General features: G+C 34.5%; 1 long non-coding RNA gene across 1 annotated transcript in view; it reads right to left on the reverse strand.

Moving 5' to 3' along the window:
• Positions 1-1,646: 1,646 nt before the first annotated feature.
• Positions 1,647-26,813, reverse strand: part of LOC309658884 — a 59,159-nt gene continuing 33,992 nt past the window's right edge. The window contains exon 2 of the long non-coding RNA XR_014262438.1: positions 1,647-26,582. This is a non-coding gene — a long non-coding RNA (uncharacterized lncRNA). The remainder of the gene's footprint in view (positions 26,583-26,813) is intronic.

Consider the following 26,813-nt stretch of genomic DNA (forward strand, 5'->3'; position numbering starts at 1 on the left):
TCCCTGATTTTGTTGAGGTCTCAGCTCAAATTGTCCCCTTATCCAAGAAACCTTCTCTGGCAACCCTATGTGAAACAGCGCTTACCTTCATTCTGAAATTTTCTATCTAGCAGTGCTATTGTTGGCCTTTGTATAAACATAACTTTAGTTTTAAAAACATGCATGTAATTATAGTTGTTTTTGTATATTTTAACCTTTTCTAGTGTTTTCAATAATATTTAATCACATCATTATGAAATGTATTTATGAAAGATGATTACTTATAGTGTATCAGTGAAATATGCTAATAATTAAGAACTGATAATCATTAATTAAAATATCTATATAGCACCTAAGTACTGTTCCAATAACTAAGAAGAAGCATCTTTATAAAATACCTTAAAGTCCATATATTCTAAATATTCCCGTTCATAAGTGTTTCTAACTTCCCTCTCCTTGTCAAAGAATTATCATTTTAAAAAAAATTCATTTTAACAAAATATTCATGAGTTTTGTATGTTTTGAACTTTATCAAATGGCATTATGTTAACCACAATGAGATATCACCTCACACCTGTCAGGTGGCTATTACCAAAAAGACAACAAATAACAAATGTTGGCAAGAATGTGGAGAAAAAGGAACCCTCTTGCAATGTTGTAGAGAATGTAAATTGGTGCGGCCACTGTGGAAAAAAGGAAAGAGGGTTCCTCAAAAAATTAAAAATAAAACTACCATAAGATCCAGAAATTCCATTTCTGGGTATTTTTTCAGAACAAAAAAACAAAAACAGTAATTTAAAAAGATACACTCATCCCTATGTTCATAGCAGCATTATTCACAAAAGCCATGATATGGAATCAACCTAAGTGCCCATGGATAGATGAATGGATAAAGAAAATGTTATATATATGTATACACACACACACACACACACACACACACACATAATGAAATATTAGCCATAAAGGAATAAAATCTTGCCATTTGTAACAACATGGATGAACCTAGAGGGTATTATGCTGTGTGAAATAAGTCAGACAGAGAAAGACGAATACCGTATGATTTCATTTATATGTGGAATCTAAAAACAAAACAAATAAACAAACATAACAAGACAGAAATAGAGTCAATGGATACAGAGAACTAACAGATAGTTACCAGAAGGGAGGGGAGTGGGTGATGAGTGAAACAAGTGACAGAAATTAAGAGGTACAAACTTCCAGTTACAAAATAACTGAGTCATGGAGATGAAATGTATAGCATGGGGAATATATTCAGTAATAATGTAATATCTCTGTATTGTGGTCAATGGTAACTAGAATTATAGTGATCATTTTGTAATGCATAGAAATGTTGAATCACTATGCTGTGTGCCAGGAACTAACATAGTGTTGTAGGTCAATTATGTTTCAGAAAACAAACAAACAAACAAACAAATTCATAGAAAAAGAGATCAGATTTGTGGTTACTAGAGGTAGGGTGTGAGGGGAGGGGGAATTGGATGTGATATGAAAGCTCAAAATACATCTTTAGTTGCCTAAAAGTACAGACTTCCAGTTATAAGATAAAGAAGTACTAATGATGTAATATAATTATCAAAGCTGTATGTTATATATGAAAGTTGTTAACAGAAGAAATTCTAAGAGCTCTCATTACAAGGAAAACATCTTTTTTCTTTGTCTTTTATTTTGTATTTATATGATATGATGATGATCACTAAACTTATTGTGATAATCATTTCATGATGTAAATAAAATCATGCTGTACACCTGAAACTTACACAGTGCTGTATGTCAATTATATCTCAATAAAACTGGAAGAAAAAACACAAAAACAAAAATGCATATTGTATGCATTCGTATGATTTGATTTATACTTAATATTATGTGGCTGAAATTCATGATTCTTGACACATGTACCAGTAGGTCACAGTTTTCCAATTGTTGTTTAGAAATGAATGACTTATATCACAGTTTATTCTCCCACTTTCCTGTGGATGGACACTATTGGTTTTCAAGTAAAATAGCATTCCACTATTGCAAAGAGTGTTGATGTGAGTATTCTTACACCTGTCTGCCAGTATAAGTATACAAGAGTATATCTAGGTATTATAACATTTTTAGCTGATTTTTCTAGTTGATTTTTCAGTTAATTTTTGGTGGTATTGTTGTTTTTCTACTTTTATTGCAGCCAACGTGATGCCTCTTGCTCCCATTCTCTGTTACAGCTAAGACAGTTAGTGTGTCCTATTTTTCTTTGATGGAGTTTATCCCTCTGGAATTCAGGTTATGCATTGCTTGCAAATTCAATTCTCTGATGGGTTCAAGAGAAGTTATGAATTGTTGTTTATTTGGCTTTTTCTCACTGTTAGAGAGGTAACAACATTCTTTTCAGTTTTATACATTCTGAGCAAAAGCAGAAGCTCTACATTAGATTTTAATAAACAAAATAAAAATATTAGAGAGAGAATTTTAAGATAAAGGTATTAACAAACAATGACGTGATGAACTTAGAATTTGGGATCGTGATGTTTTGGGGTTTTTTGTTTGTTTGTTTTTGTCTTATTTATTTATTTTTAACTGAGACTAAAAAATCTTTAAAGGACACCTGAGTTATACTCCCAGTGTTATATCTCTAACTTGGTGGTGGGTCCAAATCTTCTAACAGTGTTATTTTCTATATTTTTAAATTCATCCAAGTTTGTATATCTGCAATGGCTCTACCTCAAAATAAATAGAAATAAAAATTATTTATATTTGCTAATTAGATGATCACAGACTTAATCTAATTGTGCCTTAATTAGTTAATCTGCGTTTTTATTACCATTTTAGACTGTGAGCCACAAGGAGGCAAATTTTGTGCATTACTAATTATTATACCCCCATAGCAGTGTCTTTAGAATGTTTCTTGATATATTAATAAACTAAAAGTCAATTATATATGGTATATTTTTTAAACTTTTCCAGACAAGGCAATCTTCTTTTTTTTTTTTTTTTTTTTTTTTTAGAACTAGGAAAATTCTAGCTCTAGAAAACCTTCCACTCTTATGCCATTATAAGTCTGCTTAGAATTACAGTGTCAGTGACTTACCTGTACACTCTGTCCCTATAAACTGTCAAATTGCTATGGTTATTCTATTAATTATTATTATGTCCTGGTGTGATCCCCCTGAGAAATGTACTTTCGAATATTTTAATCCCTTAACTTTCTGATGGAAACATTTAGACTGCTGGAAATGGAAAATTACCAAATACTACCTTAGTAGTTCCAAGCTGTTAATTATTATTTTGCATAAAAGCATTTATTATCAGAAAGTAGTTTATCACACATGGGATCGTCACCATCAATTGCTCTTTCACAGGGTTTCTAACTTCGTAAGGAAAATATATTTTAGAAGGGTATGAGTAAGAGCTATCATTGGATTTGATATCAAAGCTTGAAAGATGTGCTTAGTTGTAGGTAAAGAGAAGTTCAAGATGAAGTTCAGTGGAGGTAATGTCAGTGATGCTAATGTTCTCAGGGATGTTGATGATTTTGCCACTAGTGTAAGAAATATATACTAGACAATATTATTATAAGGAAACTAGACATGAAGGCAATATACTCAGATATTTAAGATTTAATACTTGGTTTCCTTATAAACCTGAGCTTATAATTTCTTTCCAAGTAAATAAATAATAATAACAATAAGTAAAATTCAAAAAGATTCCTGTCCCTATTCAGGGATTGGAAGACTCACTACTGTCAAGACATCACTTCTTCCAAACTAATTTCAATGCCATACCAATAAAATCTCAGCAAGTTATTTGTGGATATCAACAAAGTATCCTAAAGTTAGACGGAGGGTCAAAAGATCCAGAATAGCCAACACAGTAGTAAAGGATAAGAACTAAGTTGGAAGACTGATATTCTGCTACTTCAACACTTACTATAAAGCTACAGTAATCAAATGGTGTGATATTGGCAGAAGAATAGACAAACAGATCAATGGAATAGAACAGAGAGGCCAGAAATAGAACCCCATAAATAAAGTCAACAGATCTTTGACAAAGGAGCTAAGACAATAAAATGGAGCAACAATAGTCCTCAGATGGTGCCTGAACAATCGGACAAAATGAATGAAATGAAAGAATCTACACACAAGTCTTACACCCTTCACAAAAATTAACTCAAACTACACCACAGGCTTAAATGTAAAATGCAAAACTATAAAACTCCTGAAAGATAAAATAGGGGAAAATCTAGATGACCTTGAATTTGGAGATGACTTTTTAGCTGCAATACCAAAGGCATGATCCATAAAAAAAGAATTGATAAGCTGGACTTCATTCAATTTTAAAATTTCTACTTTACAAAAGTGTCAAGAGAAAGAAAAGCAAGCCACAGACTGTGAGAAAATACTTGCAAAAGACAGATCTGAAAAAGGACTGTTTTCCAAAATATAAAAAGAACTCTTAGAACACAAAGAAAACAAACAATACAACTAAAAAATGGGCCGGATTCATTAACAGACCCCTCACAATAAAAGATATACAGATGGCAAATAAGCATGTGAAAAGATGTTCCATGTCATATGTCATTAGGGAAATGCAAATTAAAACAACAATGAGATACCAGTGTGTATAGGATGGCCAGAATCCGAAACAGTGACATCACCAAATGCTGGTGAGGATGTGGAGCAATGGGAACTCTCATTCATTGTTAGTAGGAATGCAAAATGGTACAGCTACTTTGGAAGACAATTTGGTGGGTTCTCACCAAACTAAACATATTTTACTATATTATCCAGGAATTGCACTCCTTAATATTTACCCAAAGGACTTGAAAACTTATGTTCACACAAAAAGCTGCACATGGATATTTATAGCAGCTTTATTATAATTGCCAAAACCTAGAAGCAACCAAGATGTACTTCAGTAGGTGAATGGATAAATAAACTCTGGTACAGCTTGGCCATAAAATATTGATCAGTACTAAAAAGAAATGGGTGATCAGTCCATCAGAAGATATGGAGAAAACTTAGATGCATGTTAGTAATATCCTCATATTACTCATTGACTACATGTTAAGTAAATGTAAACAGTTTCTAATAACTCTTAGCTAAGTGAAAGAAGCCAATCTGAAAAGGCTATATAATATGTGTTTCCAAACACACGACATTCTGGAAAAGGTAAAACTATAGAGACTGTAAAAGATCAGCAGTTGCCAGGTTTAAGGGGGTGAGAGGGATGAATAGAGCACAGATTTTTAGGGTAATGAAACTGCTCTGTATGATACTATGATGGTGGACACATGTCATTATAAATTCATCCAAACCCATAGAATGTACAACACTGAGAGTGAACCATAATGGGAACTGTGAACTTTGGGTAATTATGATGTGTCAGTGTGGGTTTATTGATTTTAACATATGTGCCTGCACCCCAATGTTCATTGCAGTGATGTTTACAATAGCCAAGACATGGAAACAACCTAAATGTCCATTGACAGAAGGATGGATAAAGAAGATGTGGTACATATATACAATGGAATGTTGCTCAGCCATTAATAAGAATGAAATAATGCCATTTGCAGCAACATGGATGGACCTAGAGATTGTCATAGTGAGTGAAGTAAGTCAGACAGAGAAAGAGAAATATCATATGATATTGCTTATATGTGGAATCTAAAAAAAAAAGATACAAATGAACTTATTTATGAAACAGAAACAGACTCACACACTTAGAGAATGAACTTATGGTTACCAGCGGGGAGGGGTAAGGGGGAGGGATAGTTAGGGAGTTTGGGAATGACATGTGTACACTGCTATATTTAAAATGGGTAACCAACAAGGACCTACTATATAGCACAGGGAACTCTACTCAGTATTCTGTAACAACCTAATTAGGAAAAGAATTTAAAATGAATAAATACATGTATATGTATAACTGAATCATTGTTATACAACTGAAACTAATACAACACTGTTAATCAACTATACTCTAGTATAAAATAAAAAGTTTAAAAAAATTATAGCAAATGTGCCCTCTGCCGGAGGATCTTGATAATGGGGGAGGCTATGCAGGTGTGAGGCGGGATATAGGAAATCTCTGTACTTTCCTCTCAATTGTGCTGTGAACCTAAAACTGCTGTAAAATATAAAGTCTATTAAAAATAGATTCCTGCAGCCATATACGCATAAAATCAATCTGATGCCTGGTTTTAAACCATTTTTACACATTGGTTTATACTCTAGATATTTCAGCAAACTGTGGAATAAAGGGGGATCAGGATAACAGGATGTTTTCATATACAGCCATCCCTCAGTGTCCATGGGGGATTGGTTCCAGTAGTCCCAGTGTACATCAAAATCTGCAGATGCTCAAGTCCTTTATATAAAATGGCACAGTACAGTTGGCCCTCCATATCCATGGGTTTCAGGTTTTACATCCACTGGACCCAACCAATTTGGGATGGAAATTTTTATTGGTGTCTGGTTGAAACCATGGATGTGAAACCTGCCAAAAAAGAGGACTGACTGTATATTTATTGAAAAAAATCCATGTATAAGGGTACCAACACAATTCAAATCCATGTAGGTCAAGGGTCAACTGTACCTATAATTCCCCTTGGCTACAAAAACAGAGCTAAAGTGGATATAAAATGGAAAAAAATCTATAAAATTTACTACTGGTATCACATACAAAATAAATATTATCTGTGATTAGGAAATGAATTGAAAATACAAAATTACAGGCAGACCTGGAGCTACTGGATTGGATTGATAAGCCCTGGGACTGCTTTCAGTCAGCATTCAAGCAGAATAAACATCAGAAGTAATTTGCCAAGGAGGATGGGGAAATAGATCAGGCCTCAAAGTTTGAAGGCAATATCAGAAGGAGAATTAGCCTTGCTTAAGGAAGATACTAAAAATACAACTACAAAAGCTGGAAAACAAAATCAATATCAAATAGTTCTGGAAGAACTTCAGCGTATTGAGGGAGATAGGGGAAGAGACAGACTTTTTCTCAGAACCAAGATCTAAGCTAAAATCTCTAATGGCTCTTGACTGTATCAGAGAAAGCCCTCAGCAAAAGAGCAGTCACTTCAAATTGCCATTCAGAAGCAGACACACACACACACACACACACACACACACACACACACACACACACAGATTATGAAAAGGGGGTGAGTAAAATGTTCCTAAACCAAGCGTTGTTGCTGTTGTTAATATGAAAGGTAAATCAAGTCATTTAAAAAGGTTTGACTACCCTGTAAAGAAAGTCCTGTTAAAGTAAGAATTTTTTATCAGTTCCTCAAGCTACTAAATTCACTCTGTTAATTTCATCAATTGATTACTATAGTCTACAGAAAACAAAATAGTTTAGTCCATATCCTATTAGGCAAAGGGTGAATAAAATATTTAGATTTTGTTTTGAAGGTATTGTAGAAAATGTGTAAAGTTAGTAAAATTCAAAATGAAGGCTCATAATCTCTGGATATTTGAAGCTTCTGGTGACTACACATTGTTACGCACTGTTCTAGGTTTTTCCCCTTACCTTTCTATTTTCTACTTCTGCATTTTTGTTTTCTCAAGTCATTTTCTCTTTTCTGCTCTTCTTAGGGAGAAAAACAGTATCCTCCCATAAAAAGTTGAATAGCAATTAGGCTGTGGACCCCACCTTCCTTTTCCAGCTGCCTAAATGATCTTCAACCTCTTATCTACTTTCTACCTCTACTGTCAATAGACAGAGATCTCTACAATCTTAAAAAATTAAATGAAATGAAAACTTTTATTGTCTTTAGACACTCTGCTTTTTGAGAAAAAACATTCTTTCGAAATGTTTCAAAATAATAATCTAAACGCATCGTCTTCAGATCCTCACCTCAGACTCTCAACCTGGTAATAGTTTACATATCTTAGAATCTTTGATGTGCTTCTGCAAACTTGGCCCGATACTGGAAACATGAGGCTGCAGAAGCACCATCCCTTATAGCTGTTGAAGTTTCATATTGGGTCATATCAATGTAATTCTGTGCCACTTCTGGATAAAATACCTGCTTCCATCATCTTTTCATATTATAATGTCAATTTAGGTGCATATCTATCAACGTACTAACATACTTTCACTAAGAACAATTTAGAATTACTGTGGAACACTTTGTGACATGAAGAAAATTATTTGAAAGGCACAACCGAACAAAAAGAAAATAACATCTTGATTATCCAATGGTCTACATTTTCAAAATACTATGAGACTTTTGAATGTGATGTGAAATCTAGAATCACCTCCCTCAAACTCTCTAGATAAAACTATTTAAAATGTGAGAAACGTAATATTTCCTTAGTGTGGAAATAATATTTCCAAAGCTCATTACACACGTTATTTTTTTCCCTCTTTACATTTCCCTTCTGTTCCTTCCCCTAAAGTGTTCATACTACTTCGATATCCCTTAAAACTATCATCTTCTAATCAAAAGGACCCACATGTTTCCTAATTTAAAAACTTTAAACCCTAATTGTGCTTAATTCTCCATACTATGGTTAAGGACTTCCTAAGTCTCAGGGTGGAAAAGGAAATTTTGTTGAAGAATTCAGTCCTGTCCTGGACATATACACTCCAGGCCTCCTTTATCTCTTCAAATCAATCACTTTTTTTTGGTCTAGGTAGAAAAACTTGTCAGTATTTTATATATAAGAAGGTCACCAGAAGTGTCATTGTTCCATTCTATCCAAAAAGACAAAAGGAACTGGAAGCCTCTGACAGATTATGAAAAGGCTTCAAGGGGTACAGTGACACTCAATTTTCAATGGTATCTGTAAAACTGCAAGGAGAACTAGTGACAACAATCTTTAGTAATAGAAGCTCAGAAACAATCTTTCAATAGAACAGGGCCTATTAGTCCAATATAATTCCTTCCATGGTCCCTTTACTACTCCCTCAGAATTATAACTAACACCCCTCAGACCTTCCTGCTGACTGAACCACTGATTATAACATTCTTTCTATCTGGCCATAGGCAGCTCTCATTTATATTCTTTTTGGCCCTTTTCTTACTGTTTCTCTCATTCTTGGAAAACTTTGGAGATGAATTCACCAAAAGCCTTTTTCTCTCATTATGTGTGTACTCAAGTTATATCTTGTCCAGGTCTAATACAACATAAACTTTGACAGAAAGAGCAAAAGTTAAACTTCAATGATTAACATATGTTGGCGCCTTGTTTTATCTTGCCAAAAGCTGCAGCTTAAAGAAAAACAAAGTTTTCACTGAGAGTTTCATAATGACTTCTATTACTGGCTTTAAAAAAAAGAACTGTTTGGCTTTCAAAGCTGTGGAATAATATTTTTTAATTTTAACAATTTGGTTTATAATTACATAGATTTATAGACTGTATTAGAAAAGAAGCCCATGTGATTTTCCTGATAAATAGATAACTCCCCAGACAAATTAGAATGAATTAATAACTTTGACTTTAAAACCATATATATGGTGAAGTAAGCTTCTACTGGAGCACCTCTCTCACAGTAGACAACTGTGAGCTCCAGAGAGCACACAGAAGTTTGCTTCTAAATGCACTGAAGAGAGACCAGAAGCAGATGATTCTGGGGCCAATATTTGGAGGAGGATAGTGGCAGCGGGTGTATTTCACATTTCTGCCTTCTGGACTGAAGCCAGGCTCCTTTTGGATTAAGGCCAGACCCCAGTTGGATAATGAGAGACTGCTGAAACTCTAAATGGCCTGAGGAAGTAAACACAATACTAGACAACCAAACTTCTTGTAGAGGTAGGGAGAATCATAAAAAGACGAGAACTAAAGAGAAGGTGTTCAAAATCTGTATATAAACTCTTCCTTAATCTCCAAGCAAACCAGAGTCATACATTAGTAGGTAATACTCTAAGCAGCCCAGTTAGAGATGGAACAGAATTGAGATTTAAGCTAATACCCACATGCTTGAGTTTACAGTTTGAGTCCAACTAATTTAATGCCTGCCTACTGAAATAAATAAGTCAACACTCTTCCAAAGAATACAACAGAATCCAGAGTCTTCACAGCATAACATTTACATTACCTTTCTGTATAATTAAAAATATCTTCTTCCCCAAGAACCCTGATTTTTGTCTATTGACTAATAAGTGTACAGTCCATCTTGATTTACTAATACATATTAATGAGGTATGTTCACAAACAAAGCTTTAACTCAAAGGTAGATTTTATTATTTAAACAGTGGAAGATTCAGAGAGGAAAGCAGTGGACATTATTTTGAGGATGGGCAGAGTCCTCTATGTTTAAAAACTTCTTTCAAAAATGACATAGATTTAGCTTTTGCCCATGAAAAGATTTGGCCATCTTTATTTTCTATAAAATGTGTGTGATTCTCCTTTCCAGAAATATATATATATCTTAACTTAAAGGACTGCAACTGTTCAGGATTTTAATATTATTTTCTCAAAATTGATCTCTCATAAAGTACCACAGATTATGTTCCTTTTCGTACTAACTTACATCTTAAACTGTGATAAAAATAATAATCCAACAGGAAAATTTTTCAACAAGTAGAGAATTTTTGTAATACCATGAAAGACTGGGTTCTCTTATTTCTGTCTGACACAAATAATTTGTCTTATTAGCTATAGCTGATTCTAAGTAATAATTCATTGAAAATTATGCATTCTTTGTGGGTGGAAAAAAAAAGTACAATCAATACTGTATCTTGGTAAGAGCATTCCAGAAGTGAAATATATTTTATCTTTCTGATGTTGGAATTTCAACAGATTAAACAGTAATTAAAAATCAAAAATAATGTTTAAATCCAGAGAGAGTCATATATTATAATTATTGTCTATTTTGCAAATAGAATTTGTGACAAGCTTATTCTGGTATATTTGGTATATTTGGGTGTAGACTAAGGTTTAAAAGTGGTCAGTAAAAGAATCCAGAATATAAGATTTCTGACAGAGATATGAAGAAGCTGAATGGGGAAGACTTGAACTATGAGGAGACTGAAAGGTAACATGAACAGAAATTTATGAATTGTTGACAAAAATATTTAAACTTACTAGAGAGCTAAAACAATAAGTACATTTGTTAAGTGCCATATCTAGCAGTTCAGTAATGGACATTATCACTCCAGTTGAGTTAATTCAGTACAAAGAGACCTGAAAATATCAATTAGTTATTTACAGATCTGATGCGGACACAAACTTATATTTCACTAAGGTACTTGAAAGCTCAACTATTAAAAAATTTATTAATTCTCCATTTAATAATTAACGACCTTCTCCTGTTGATCAAGGTAGGCACTCTGTTTGGTGCTGGGGATACAAAGGTGAACAAACTGACATATTCCGTACATTCACTCACAGGGCTTTTAATGGGGATGGAGGCTAAGGAAAAGGCAGGCACATGATTTCAGTAGTGAATGTATTACTACAAATTAAGGAAAGCAATGCCATTTGTAGGAAGCAAACGTGAAACACAGGAACAAGAATCAGTCAGGGGGAGTCAGGGAAGGCAACCCTGAGACAAAGACAGGAGCTGAGACCTGGTGGATGATGAGCAGTTACCTAAAGAAAAAGACAGGAAAGAGATGGCAGGAATTTAAGGATCCCAGATATCTTTCCAAGCACAGCAATTGCCACTGCTATATGGAAACCCTCCCTGTTATAACTGATAAAGTTAATCATTCCCTTTAGTTGTGTAACAGCTGATCCATTTCTACTGCTTCACTTTTCACACTATATAATAATGATGTTTGGCATGCTTTTTACCTCACTGAACTATGAGCTCTTTAAAGGCAGAGTCCATATGAAGGAACTTTATTTGCAAGTTTACAGAAACAAATCACTACATTTTAAAATTTGCAAGAGGTTAACTAGCAGTTTGGGAGATAGCACTGTGCCTTTTGTAGTATAATTATTACCTTTCTTGATGCTTGATTTATAACAGATGATCAATATATATTAGTTTTGCATGATTTATACGTATTTATGTCTATTTTATGAAGATTGCTATGATATGCAATAAACACTAGAAATGCACTCTTGGACAAACATACACACACATATGCACAATCACATGCACACAAGGACAGGCAAAGACACACACACCTTGGCATGGTAATTCCCGTGATAATTCTTGACCTAGAACAAACTCTGATTTGCAAATGAACACTTCTATTATGTTTGAGTAAATACTAACATCGATCTAAGTCAACCACATCCAAAACATATCATTTCATTCCATAATTAGCATTATGTTAACAGTTACATAATGTTACATATAACATTATGTAACTGTTAACATAATGTTAATTATGTAAGATTATCCAGAAATATTCTGGATTCTTTTATTGACCATTTTTAAAGCTTAATTAATTAACATAATTAACAGTTACCATCTGGTTTTGAGAAAACTTCATTTTCCTTACTGCAGTTAACTCCTTACTATTCTTCCTATTTTTACCCACTTCCCTCCTACAGACTATTTTCAAGATCAAATATACACAAACTGCTACTTCCTATTTCTGTCTTCATTGTCTCTGTCCACACTCAAAGCATCACAGTATATGTTAAGAGTTACATAGAAGGAAATGAGGCTCATGTAGAATACATAAAGCATTTTAAAAAGCAGTAATTTGTACAGTCATGCTAAGATGCTTTTAAACAAAAAAACAATTCTGGCTTACCCAGTCAGCCTCCCTGACTCTACCTATACTGAATTCATTAAGAAATTAAAGTGTATTTTAGATGAAGAGTTAGTCAACATATTGGGAGTGCTGACTTTTCTGCCCTGTTCAGAGAACAACGTCCTGAGGGAACTGGGCAAAGCATGTGTGATTTTTCATGGGAGTGGGGGTGTCTAGGGAATGAAATATTTACTTCTCAGGCTATGGACTTAGGAATGTTGGTGATGAGGACCAGGCCCAGAAACAGAGTCTGGATCTACATGTCTTCTTACACGGAACAAACTATGATGGCAGATTTTTAAAACACTGAATGAATCCAAATGTATGTTATTTATACCATATTTATTCCTAACATTTCAGCACCTTCAGTTCCCTGGGTCATAAAAATGTCCTTAAAATAAGGCCCCACCTTTCAGCATTCTAAAACTTATGACTCTCCATAATCACTTCAGTAACAACATCATTTCATTGCAGTCATAAAACAAACCACCCAAGGATAGGTTGTAATAGAAAGTAGAATATTTCATCTTACTTAACTGCATACACACTGAACTCTGAGAAAGTACATGTCAAAAAAATAGAGATGATTTATTGAAGTCCACCTGAAGTGGCTATCAAAAAGCAATATGCAACAGAAATGTGAGATTCCACAAAAAATATGTTTACCTTATGTAACATATAATGATTAATAAAATATTGAAAACTGCATAGCTTTATATCAGGCAGGTCCAGGGAGGAGAAACGTTACTGGGGCCCTGAGGACTTTGTAAATCCTCAGTTAGCCCAAGGGGGTCCTGTCCATTAGAACAGAGGAAGAAATACCTCCGCCTGTTCCATTTAACTTTGCCTCCATCATCATGGGTATCTGCCTCAAATGTTTTGGGAACTTTACAAATCAAAGCTCGGAACTATTCCTCACTCCTCTTTTAAACAAAGAGACCTCTCTTCATTATCCCAGCATCTCATATTTAAGTGATTCTCTAATTTCAGAGAGATATTGATAAATCAATTAACATATTTGAACAAAATGGGAACTAACTGCCATAGGTAGTTTCTTGCAACCAGTCAAATATTCACTTAGACTGTAAGACGACATGTATGAATCAACCAGGCACTGTGAGGTGAGCACAGCCTGCTCAAAGCCATCTGCCTCTCCCTCTGACTATCCCTGCACTGAGCAGGCAGTGAAGACTCCCCAAGGGGAGAAGAAAGTAAAGAGGCCTCAAAACCAGGTATCTGCCATTCCCCTGCTCAAAATCATCCACGGGCTTCCTACCCCATTCAGGAAATAATCCTTACCCCTTTCTAAGTTAGATGGTCTTGCAAAGTATCAACTCTAACCACATCTGCCTTCTTAGCTTTCTTGACACAGGATATCTCCAAGCTCAGTCCCTCCCCGGAACTTTGCACTTCCTCCTACCCCTGCCTGGGGGAAGGTTTTTCCTTTAGATTTCTTTATGTGTCTCCCTCATTTCAATCATGTGTATACTCAAATACTGCTTTCTCAGAGAAGCCTTCCCTGACCCTCTTCTCTACAGTAGTCTCTCACTCCCCACCACTGTGACTTTCTATTTCCTATTGCTTTACCTACCTTTAACTTTAGTCAAGGCAATTATCACTCATTAATATTATAGTCACATACAGTTGTCTGTTGTTTATCCTTGACGTAGAATATGAATCTAGGGCAAGGGTTCCTGTTGATGGCATATCCCAAATCCCAGGCACTAAGAACAATGTCTGGCACATAGTAGATATTTAATAATATTTCTGAATTAACTAATAGTTGAAAGATATGCTGAAAAGTATGAGGGTATTTGTTTTTCCATTTACCTTATAGTACTATATTTAGACTAACCTGTTTTAAATTTCATATTCTATGAGATGTGACTGTTTTCTGAAATTTCCATCTGTTTACAAAATATTATGTGGGAGAACAGACACATCTATCCATTATTAGCCCAGGGCCATCTTGCTCTGGATATGATTTCCTATTAAAAAATCAGTTCCGATTTACAGGAGATTGGTTCAAGATGGCGGAGTAGAAGGACATGTGCTCACTCCCTCTAGCAAGAGCACTGGAATCACAGCTAACTGCTGAACAATCATTGACAGGAAGACACTGGAACTCAACAAAAATATACTCCACATCCAAAGACAAAGGAGAAGCCACAATGAGACAGTAGGAGGGGCACAATCACAATAAAATCAAATCCAATAACCACTGGGTGAGTGACTGACAAACTTGAGAACAATCATACCACAGAAGTCCACCCACTGGAGTGAAGGTTCTGAGTCCCACATCAGGCTTCCCAACCTGGGGGTCCGGCAGTGGGAGGAAGAATTTCCAGAGAATCAGACTTTGAAGGCTAGTGGCATTTGACTGCAGGACTTTGATAGGACTGGGGGAAACAGAGACTCCACTCTTGGAGGGCACACAAAAAGTAGTGTGCAAATCAGGACCCAGGGGGAAGGAGCAGTGACCCCATAGGAGAGTGAACCAGATCAGACCTACTTGCTAGTACTGGAAGATCTCCTGAAGAGTCAGGGGGTGGCTGTGGCTCACTGTGGGGAAAAGGACACTGGCAGCAGAAGTTCTGGGACATACTCCTTGGTGTGAGCCTTCCTGAAGTCTGTCATTAGCCCCACCAAACAGCCGGTAGGCTCCAGTGCTGGGTCGCCTCAGGCCAAACAACCAACAGGGAGGGAACTCAGCCTCACCCATCAGCAGAAAAGTGGATTAAAGTTTTCTGAGCTTGGCCCACCAGAGCAACACCCAGCTCTACCCACCACCAGTCCCTCCCATCAGGAAGCTTGCACAAGCCTATTAGATAGCCTCATCCACCAGAGGGCAGACAGCAGAAGCAAGAAGAACTACAATCCTGCAGCTTGTGGAATGAAGTCCACATTCACAGAAAGACAGACAAAATGAAAAGGCAGAGGACTAAGTACCAGATGAAGGAACAAGATAAAACCCCAGAAAAACAACTAAATGAAGTGGAGATAGGGAACCTTCCAGAAAAAGAATTCAGAATAACGATAGTGAAGATGATCCAGGACCTCAGTAAAAGAAGGGAGGCAAAGATTCAGAAGATGCAAGAACTATTTAATAAAGACCTAGAAGAATTAAAGAACAAACAGAGATGAACAATACAATAACTGAAATGAAAAATACACTAGAAGGAATCAATAGCAGAATAACTCAGGCAGAAGAACAGATAAGTGACCTGGAAGACAGAATGGTGGAATTCACTGCTGTGGAACAGAAAAAAGAAAAAAGAATGAAAAGAAATGAAGATAGCCTAAGAGACCTCTGGGACAACATTAAACACACCTACAGTCACATTATAGGGGTCCCAGAGGAGAAGACAGAGAGAAAGGACCCAAAAACATATTTGAAGATATTATAGTTGAAAATTTCCCTAATGTGGGAAAGGTAATAGCCACCCAAGTCCAGGAATCACAGAGTCCCAGGCAGGATAAACCCAAGGAGAAACATGCTGAGACCATTGGATTCAAATTGACAAAAATTAAAGACAAAGAAAAATTATCAAAAGCAAAAAGGGAAAAACTACAAATAATTTACAAGGGAACTCCCATAAGGTTAACAGCTGATAAACAACTCTATGCCAATAAAATGGACAACCTGGAAGAAACGGACAAATTCTTAGAAAGGAATAACCTTCCAAGACTGAACCAGGAAGAAATAGAAAATATGAACAGACGAGTCACAAGTGGTGAAATTGAAACTGTAATTTAAAATCTTCCAAAAAACAAAAGCCCAGGACCAGATGGCTTCACAGGTGAATTCTATCAAACATTTAGAGAAGAGCTAACCCTCATCCTTCTCAAACTCTTCCAAAAACTGGAGAGGAAGGAACATTCTCAACCTCATTCTATGAGGCCACCGTCACACTGATACCAAAACCAGACAAAGATACTACAAAAAAGAAAATTACAGACCAATAGCACTGATGAATACAGATGCAAAAATCCTCAACAAAATATTAGCAAACAGAATCCAACAACACATTAAAAGGATCATACACTATGATCAAGTGGGATTTATCCCAGGGATGCAAGGATTCTTCAATATATGCAAATCAATCAATGTGATACACCATATTAACAAATTGAAGAAGAAAAGCCATATGAGCATCTCAATAGATGCAGAAAAAGCTTTTGACAAAATTCAACACCGATTCATGATAAAAACTCTCCAGAAAGTGGGCACAGAGGGAACCTACCTCAACATAATAAAGGCCATATATGACAAACCCACAGCAAACATCATTTTCAATGGTGAAAAACTGAAAGCATTTCCTCAAAGATCAGGAACAAGACAAGGATGTCCCCTCTCACCACTATTATTCAACATAGTTTTGGAAGTCCTAGCCATGGCAATCAGAGAAGAATAAGAAATAAGAGGAATACGAATTGGAAGAGAAGAAGTAAAACTGTCACTGTTTGCAGATGACATGATACTATACATAGAAAATCCTAAAGATGCCACCAGAAAACTACTAGAGCTTATCAATAAATTTGGTAAAGTTGCAGGACACAAAATTAATACACAGAAATATCTTGCATTCCTATAAACTAAATACGAAAGATCAGAAAGAGAAATTAAGGAAACAATCCCATTCACCACTGCAACAAACAGAATAAAATACCTAGGAATAAACATACCTAGGAGACAAAAGACCTGTATACAGAAAACTACAAGATATCGATGAAAGAAAACAAAGATGATACAAACAGATGGAGAGATATACCATGTTCGTGGATTGGAAGAATCAATATTGTGAAAATGACTATACTACCCAAAGCAATCTACAGTTTCCATGCAATCCCTGTCAAATTACCAATGGCATTTTTTTACAGAACTAGAACAAAAAATCTTAAAATTTGTATGGAGACACAAAAGACCCCGAATAGCCAAAGCAATCTTGAGAAAGAAAAATGGAGCTGGAGGAATCAGGCTTCCTGACTTCAAACTATACTACAAAGCTGCAGTCATCAAGACAGCATAGTACTGGCACAAAAACAGAAATATAGATCAATGGTATAGGATAAGAAGCCCAGAGATAAACCCACGCCCATATGGTCACCTAATTTATGACAAAGGAGGAAAGAACATACAATGGAGAAAACACAGGCTCTTCAATAAGTGGTGCTGGGAAAACTGGACAGCTACATGTAAAAGAATGAAATTAGAACACTCCTTAACACCATACACAAAAATAAACTCAAAATGGATTAGAGACCTAAATGTAAGACCAGACACTATAAAACTCTTAGAGGAAAACATAGGAAGAACACTCTTTGATATAAATCACAGCAAGATCTTTTTTGACCCACCTCCTAGAGTAATGGGATTTAAAACAAAAATAAACAAATGGAACCTAATGAAACTTAAAAGCTTTTGCACAGCAAAGGAAACTGTAAACAAGATGAAAAGACAACCCTCAGAATGGGAGAAAATATTTACAAATGAATCAATGGACAAAGGATTAATCTCCAAAATATATAAACAACTCATGCAGCTCAATATTAAAAAAAAAAAACCCAATCAAAAAATGGGCAGAAGACCTAAATAGACATTTCTCCAAAAAAGATATACAGATGGCCAAGAGGCACATGAAAAGCTGCTCAACATCACTAATTATTAGAGAAATGCAAATCAAAACTATTATGAGGTATCACCTCATACCAGTTAGAATGGGCATCATCAGAAAATCTACAAACAACAAATGCTGGAGAGGGTGTGGATTAAAGGGAACCCTCTTGCACTGTTGGTGGGAATGTAAATTGATACAGCCACTATGGAGAACAGTATGCAGGTTCCTTTAAAAAGTAAAAATAGAACTACCATGTGACCCAGCAATCCCACTCCTGGGATATACCCATAGAAAACCATAATTCAAAAAGACACATGCACCCCAATGTTCACTGCAGCACTGTTTACAATAGCCAGATCATGGAAGCAACCTAAATGCCCATCGACAGATGAATGGATAAAGAAGATGTGGTACATATATAAAATATTACTCAGCCTTAATAAGGAATGAAATTGGGTCATTTGTAGAGACATGGATGGACTTAGAGACTGACATACAGAGTGAAGTAAGTCAGAAAGAGAAAAACAAATATCGTATATTAACGCATATATGTGGAATCTAGAAAAATGTTAGAGATGAACTGGTTTCCAAGGCAGAAGTAGAGATACAGATGTAGAGAACAAACATATGGACATCAAAGGGAAAGCGGGGGGAGGGGGGGTTGTGGTGGTGGGATGAATTGGGAAATTGGTATTGACATATATGCACTAACAGATATAAAATAGATAACTAATAAGAGCCTGCTGTATAAAAAAAATAAATTAAAAAAAGTCAGTTCCAATAAAAGGTACTACAACTTCTCAAATTATTTTTTGATAGTTTTGCAAAATGAAATGTTAGAATTACAGAGAGGAATGCAGAGAATAAAGTAAACTACAAACAATTTTGGATGACAATGAAATAGACAATAACCTGATATACCAATTATTAGCACAGCGAGTCTTTAAATTGCTATTTTTAAGATACTACCTGGTTATCATAATCAACAGATAGTTACCTACTTAGTGTTTTTACGCTTAAGATACACTACTAGACACTGTGTCAAGGACAAAAGAGCTTAACAGTTTGCAATTAAATTGTGAATATAAGACATATATGAAGGTATTGAAAATACAGAAATTTCAAACATACATGATAATTGGAAAAAAATATACCAGAATGGGGTCAAGAGACAGAAAATCTAAACTATTGGCTGTGATGGTCAATGGGAAGTGGAATAAGAAGCAAACTGAAAACCATCCATGATTTAGGAAATAGATGAAAGAAGAGTAATTCATTGAGGGGAAAAAGGGAGGGAAGATCATGTACAGTTCAGAAAACAGCAAGTATGCACAGCCCTGTAACAAAGGGAAGTGTTTCTGCAGCATGAGAGGAAGAGATACATCTTCACAAGAAAGTTTGGCCACACTGCTAAAGTGGCCAGTATAAAGTTATGCATCAGAAAACATTTTTCAAAAATGTTCTAAAAGTGAAACTGTAAGTAGTATTTAACCTTGCATAAAAAGAAACAAATTCCTTTATAGATTTTCTTATAAAATTAACTTTATTTAGATAGTTTTCATAGCATTTGAATATATATTTGTCACCTCTGATAGGACCTTTTCTCCTTAATAATAATACTTAACATATTTAAAGAAAACTTTTGTGCTTTTCTTATCATGGACTTTCAGTTTCAGGCAAAAGTAGCATTAAAAAGCTAGAAATGATTTATGAACTACTTTGTCTTAGTCATAACTTAGAAAATTTTTTACATTTTAATATGAGTATAAAAATATTTCCAAAAACTTTCCAAAGCTATCATGTCTTCAGCAAGGAGAAGAAAATTTTCCTTGTAGTGTAAAATATCCTTGGCATAGTATGTTATTTGCAGTTTGAGACATACTATTGTTCTCTGACATCAAACACAACAACATTCCAGAGGCAGAATTCTGTTCCCCTATCTTCAGCATCAAACTGAAATCTAATCCCATAACTGAACGCCAGGTCAAGACTTGGCTACCATTCCTAAAACCTAGTGGTTTAGTCTCCACACTTTGCTGAATTCATATACTCAGTTGATGTAGATTGGGGCATAACCCTAAAATACATGACACAAATCTACTACTTTATCATATTGGATTTTAAAAGATCTGTTTTAAAATTTATCGTGTCAGTAAACTTCAACTATTGTCTTACACAAAAAAGAAAAAAATAATAATTCTGACATTCAGAATACTAGTTAGTAGTATTGAGACTGGAATTTCTTATTAGAAGAACAGCCAACCACCCTTGGAACGTGCATTCTTAATGAGAATGCTTGCAGTACCTAGATTATAGTTTAAACAGTAAAACATACACCATATATTACACTCTTTGCTGACATATTTTAAAGTAAATTATAGGTATCAGTATAAAAATTATACATATCTTTCAGAGTAAATACCAGAGCCTATACTCACAGGTACATATTAAATAGTGATAATTATTCTAGTAAAAAAATTTGTCCATTTCTAGATGCAAACACTAGAAAGGCTAGGATGGTCCCATCTTCCCTTTGTAAAGTGCTTATTTCTTAGGATAAAGACTAAACAATTTTATAAATGAGTATATTTCAAAGTTATATGGGAATAGAGATTTGGAGATTTAGAAGCTGAGGTGATGGAGAGACAGATTCATGGAACAGTGGAATTTAGGTGTATTTAGAAGAAAGAGCAGGCAGAGATGAAGGGTAAAAGTAATTTTTTTTTTTTTAACACAGAGAGAATGAAAGCAAAGAATAAAGTCACAGAGAATAGATCATTCATTCACTTGCTTATTCAAATATTTCTGAGTGCCATGCGCTATGTGCCAGCAACAATGATGTGAAGAGAAGAATCTCTACACTTTGTAGTTTATGGTGGAGAAAACAGTTAAAATACAGTCACAAATATAAATTAAAATATGTATTTGAAAATTCATAATTATCACTAAAACAAAAAAAATTAAGAGAGAGAGAGAATAATGTGGAACAGAGGCTAGTTTTGAGTTGGGTGATAATTTAAAATCTCTTTCAGGAAATGGCATACAAACTATGACCTGAAGGAGATATAGGATGCAACCTTGCAAAAGGGCAGGAAAAGGGTCCTTCACAGAGAGAGTAATTTCATAAAGGGGTCAATTCCTAAAGAGGATATAAGAATCCTTAATGTTAACGTATCTAATAAAAGAGCTTTAAGATTCATGATACAAATATTTAAGACGATAAACTGATAGAAATGCAAAGAGAATTAAACAAATCCATAATTATAATGAGATCTCAACATCCCTCCCTAAATAATTGCTGGAGAAAAAAGAAAATACTAAGAACATAAAACCTTGAGCAACATTATCAAACAATTTGTTTAACTGATAATTATAGAATACTCAACAATAGCACCGTATATTATTTTTTATGTGAACACAAACGATTTACCAAAATGGATCATATTCTAGTCCATAAAAAGGTCACAATAAATATAAAAAGATACACATATGCAAAGGATACTCATTGTACACAATGGAATTAAATTAGAAATCAATAACATAAAGATAAGCTAGAAATTCCCAAATAATTGCAAAGTAAATGATACACTTCTAGATAACCAGTGGGACAAAGAAGATATATAAAGGGAAGGTAGAAAGTATTTTAAACTGAATGAAAAAGGAAACTAAGCACATCAAAATCTGTGGGATGTAACTAAAGCAGTACTAAGTAGGAAATTGATAGCACTGTATTATAAAAGAAGGTCTAAAATCCATGACCTCAGTTTCTATCTTTAAAAAAAAAATTGGAAGAAGACCCCAGAAATACAAAGAAAGCAATTAAAATCAAACAATAATTATCTGAGTGGAAATTAATGAATAGAAAAAAGAAAAATAGAGAATAGTCAATGAGACAAAAAGATGGCTCTTAGATCAATAAATTGATGTACCTTTACTCAAGCTGACTGGAAATAAAAACAGAAAAAACAAAGTACCATTAACAGGAACAAGAAAGATGACATCAAGACACTCTACCAATATTACAGAATAATAAAAAATGTTTTGAATGATTTAACTGGCAAATTTGATATCTTAACTATATAAATAATGTTGATAAAGATATTCCTTAAAAGTCTCAAACTACCAAAGCTCAAGAAGAAATAATTTGAGTAGCCTTACAACTACCAAAATCTTCCCAAAAAGAAAACACCAGATAATAATAATGACTTTATTAGTGAATTAGTCCAAAAATTTAAGAAAGATATGATTCTATACAAACTCTTCTTGAAAATTAAGAGTTTATTTTCTCTTATCTGTGAGTAAAGAGAGTTTTCATAATCCCCAACTAATTCTTTAGGCCAGCCTTACCGTAGTACCAAAACCAGACACAGATATACTCAAAGAAAGGAAAACTCATAGACTGATATCCCTCAGAAATATAGATGCAAAAATTCTTAACTGGAATGTAAGTATGTTTTAACATTTAAAATCAATCAATGTTATTCACCATATTAGCAAACTGAAAAGGTAAAACAAATGGTCATCTCAACAGATACAGAAATAGTATTAGAAAAGATCTGATATCCATTTCTGATTAAAAAATAACAAACTCTCACTAAACTATAAATAGAAGGGGATTTCCTAAACCTCATCCATGGCATACCTACAGTCACAGTGATAATTAATGGTGAAAGACAATGTTTTTTCATATAAAATTGAGAAGAAAACAAGGATGTTTATTCTCCCTATTCTGCTCAACATCATTCTGGAGGTTCTGCACAACACAGTAGGCAAGAAAAAGAAGTAAAAGTCACCTAAATTGGAAAGTATAAAAGAAAAACTCTCATTACTCACAGATGGCATGACTGTCTATGTAGAAAATCCTATGAAATCTATGAAAAGCAACTAGAACAAGTAAGTACACTCTGCAAGTTTGCAAGATACAGGAACAATATAAGAACTCAATTCTATTTCTATATGTTACTGATGAGACATCAGAAATCGAAATAAAAATACCATTTACAATAACATCAAATGTGAAATAAATACAATTATTTTAAGCATAACTAAAACTCTGAATTTTAAGAATATGTTTAGTTAAATACAAAAGAGGTGGTGATGAGATAGTTTGAATGTTTCCAGAATTTCCATTTAGAATCTCCAGTTGACTTAAGTGGTTGCTGCCTTCTATCAGCCTTAGAGCTCTCATTTTTTATTCCTATTTCTAAAATTTGAGCCATATTTTTTTCATGTACGTTCATAGAGCTCTATTTCTAACTCTATCCAGCTATTTATCAGTTATACTAAGGGTTCAAATTTGATTTGTAAATGAATGAAAATGGACAGAGGCAAAGGTGAATTCCCTACATAATTTTACTAAGAGTTGAAGAGGATAAATCCTTGAATTAAATACCTGTACTTTTCAGTGAAAAGGTAGATCTGAGCAGAAATACACAGTAAGAAGAGAATTTGGATCACAGACCCAAGGACCGACCTTCAGGTAGCCCTATTGCATAGGGCTGGCTCAAGTGTTATCTGGAGTAACACTGAGAGCAAGTTGTGGAGAAATAAAAGACAATACTCAATCAGTTATTATTATCTGTTAGACATCTCCAGACGGTTCGTAACTCAAGTAGTGGCTGACTTATATTTATTTATTTTATACAGGCTCACTTATATGTACTAAGACTCTTTTGTCTTATAGTATGGATACTACAGAACTAAGTTAAGAAAAATAAATAATAAATAATAAATTTCCATACCTAGATATTTAATTTTACTTCTGTAAAACAGAGTATTCTACATCATGAATTATAAATCTTAACAGATGTCATAGAGGCCTAACTTTTTATGCCTTTTTTGTAATTACTAAAATTAGTATTTCCAAAGTGATATTATCTAAAATACATCTTATAAATGACTGTGTTGTTTTTTAACATTGATTCAGTAGCTTAAGGTGCATTACAAAGCTGCACCTGTGTAGGTGAACTTAAAATGCATATTATTCAAGAAAAGATTGTTGTAGCTTTTTCATAAAATTAGAGTTCAAAATGAAATTGTGTTTTATAAATGCACAAAAATCAAATGTGATTATTATAATAGAGAAGGAGAAAGATGCAAACTCAGTACTGTTTATCTCAGTGCTGAGATATTTTGCTGTTTGACATTAAATAATTTGTTATATAAATTGAGGTTAAATCTAATAATAAATAACTACCTGTCGGCTCTATCGTGCTTACAGCTTAATTTTAAATAACATTAATTGCTTTAATTTATATTACAAGAACATACTGAATGCTCAATTTTATTTCAGGTATACAAAAATGTACTGCTTATACTTCTCTAGTTCATAAGTCATAAAGTGTTTATGCTATTTCTAAATGTGTTTAATGTTGTTCCTCTCCTGAGCTACATTGATTACAGTGTAGAGATAAGAGTAGTTATCTCTGACATGCAGAAGATTCTCCTCTGCTTCTTTTTAGGGGTGTGGAGGAAGCAGACAGTTATACATCACCGTTATGTCTACACTAGCAGTAAAATATCTCTTATGTGAATATGATATAGTATTTTACAATCAGACCAGCAGGAATTATTTTATGTTTTTACAAAGACAATAGTCCTTATTTCAAAAGACAATAATTTCTTGCTTCAGCTGTGTTTAGCAGTTTAAATTTGACATCACTCTTTCCTTCATTTAAGTTCTGCTATATGTATATATTTTTTCAGGGTAAATTTTACTCTGTACTTACTCCTAGAGTAGTAAATAGAGTTGGCCCTAGATGTGTGCTTTAGCAGACAGTGTTTCAGATCATCTTCAGACACAGCAGATAATTTCCCTCTGACCCTATCCTAAGGGTAAATGATACCACTTTTTAGAGTGGCTGTTGTTCACCAGAACTGTTGTTTATTTAGTAAATAATTTGCCTACTTCCATTCATGCCTATTATACTATAGGAAAAGAAAAAGATGTTTTCCCTATCTGGCCACCACCCATCCCCCATCCTGTCCAATTGCACGTTATAAACACGGAAAGAGGAGAAACCGTTGTCATGGAAATCCATCCAGAGTTTCATTAACTTGCCTTTTACAAGGTATCATTTTTAACCTGTGTTGAATTTGTATGTTGCCTTAAAGATACTAAGAATTGGAATGGAAACAGGAGTAGACCTTGACTGAGCAGGCACACTTACAAGAAGAATTATGCTATGTGCTTTTCTACAGTAATAGAAATAACATGTAAATATTTTCCAAACCAAGAAATAATGCCTGAATTCAGTATTTATCCATACCAAAATATTTGCATTTCTATAATCACTGGGCCACCTGGTTATTCTTTGTACATTGTTCCTCTATTTGAATGGAATTCACTGTATGTTCTCATGGCAAATTCCTGTTAATTACTTGAGACGCAGGTCAAACATTTTTTACTCTGGGAAACTTCCTTGCCTTTTTCTTCCTGAAGAAAAGTTGGTCAATTTTTTTTTTTTTATTATTATACCACGACAGTAGTTCCATTACATTTGCCAAACTCTAAATATCTGCCCTGCCTCTTAGCACATAAGCAACTACTGGACAGGGAATATTTGTTATTCATCTTTGCTTCACTAATACCCAACAGGAACCCAGAACATGGTGGATGCTCCATCTTGTTAATGAATAAATGAATGAATGAATGAATGAATGAATTCAGCATCACTCTGAGATAAGAGAACTGGATATTAAGTCAGAATTCCATAAACACTATGAATACTCACTAAATTATGTATTATAAGCCAGAGAAATTTTATTCAATATGTAATGAATAATAATTAATAATAATAAATATGCCCTATTACATGCCTGGCTCAGTGCTAACTAAATGCATTATGTCACCTCATTACCAAACCTCATAAAGTAAATATTAAATTAACTTCCATTTTATATATGAAGATATGCAGACTGAGAGGTTAAATAACTTAAGATATTTATGTAAAGAAAAAAAAGATATTTATGTAAAGGCAACAAAATCAAAAATAGACAAGTGGGAGGACTACGTTAAACTAAAACCTTCTGTACGGCAAAGGAAACTATCACCAAATGAAAAGGCAACCTACCAAATGGGAGAAAATATTTGCAAATCATTTATCTGATAAGGGGTTAATGTATAAAATATACAAAGAACTCACACTATCCAATAACAAAAAGAAAAAAAAAATCTAATTGAAAAATGGGCAGAGGATTTGAATAGAAATTTTTCAAAAGAAGATATACAGATGACCAACAGGCACATGAGAAGAAGCGCAGCATCACTAATCATCAGGGAAATGCAAATCAAAACAACAATGAGGGCTTCCCTGGTTGCGCAGTGGTTGAGAGTCCGCCTGCCAGTGCAGGGGACACGGGTTCGAGCCCTGGTCTGGGAAGATCCCACGTGCCGCGGAGCAACTAAGCCCGTGTGCCACGACTACTGAGCCTGCGCGTCTGGAGCCTGTGCTCCGCAACGAGAGGCCGCGACAGTGAGAGGCCTGCGCACCGCGATGAGGAGTGGCCCCCCCTTGCCGCAACTAGAGAAAGCCCTCGCACAG

The sequence above is a fragment of the Balaenoptera physalus genome (assembly GCF_965194825.1).
Source record: "Balaenoptera physalus genome assembly, chromosome: 3".
Classification (NCBI taxonomy): domain Eukaryota; kingdom Metazoa; phylum Chordata; class Mammalia; order Artiodactyla; family Balaenopteridae; genus Balaenoptera; species Balaenoptera physalus.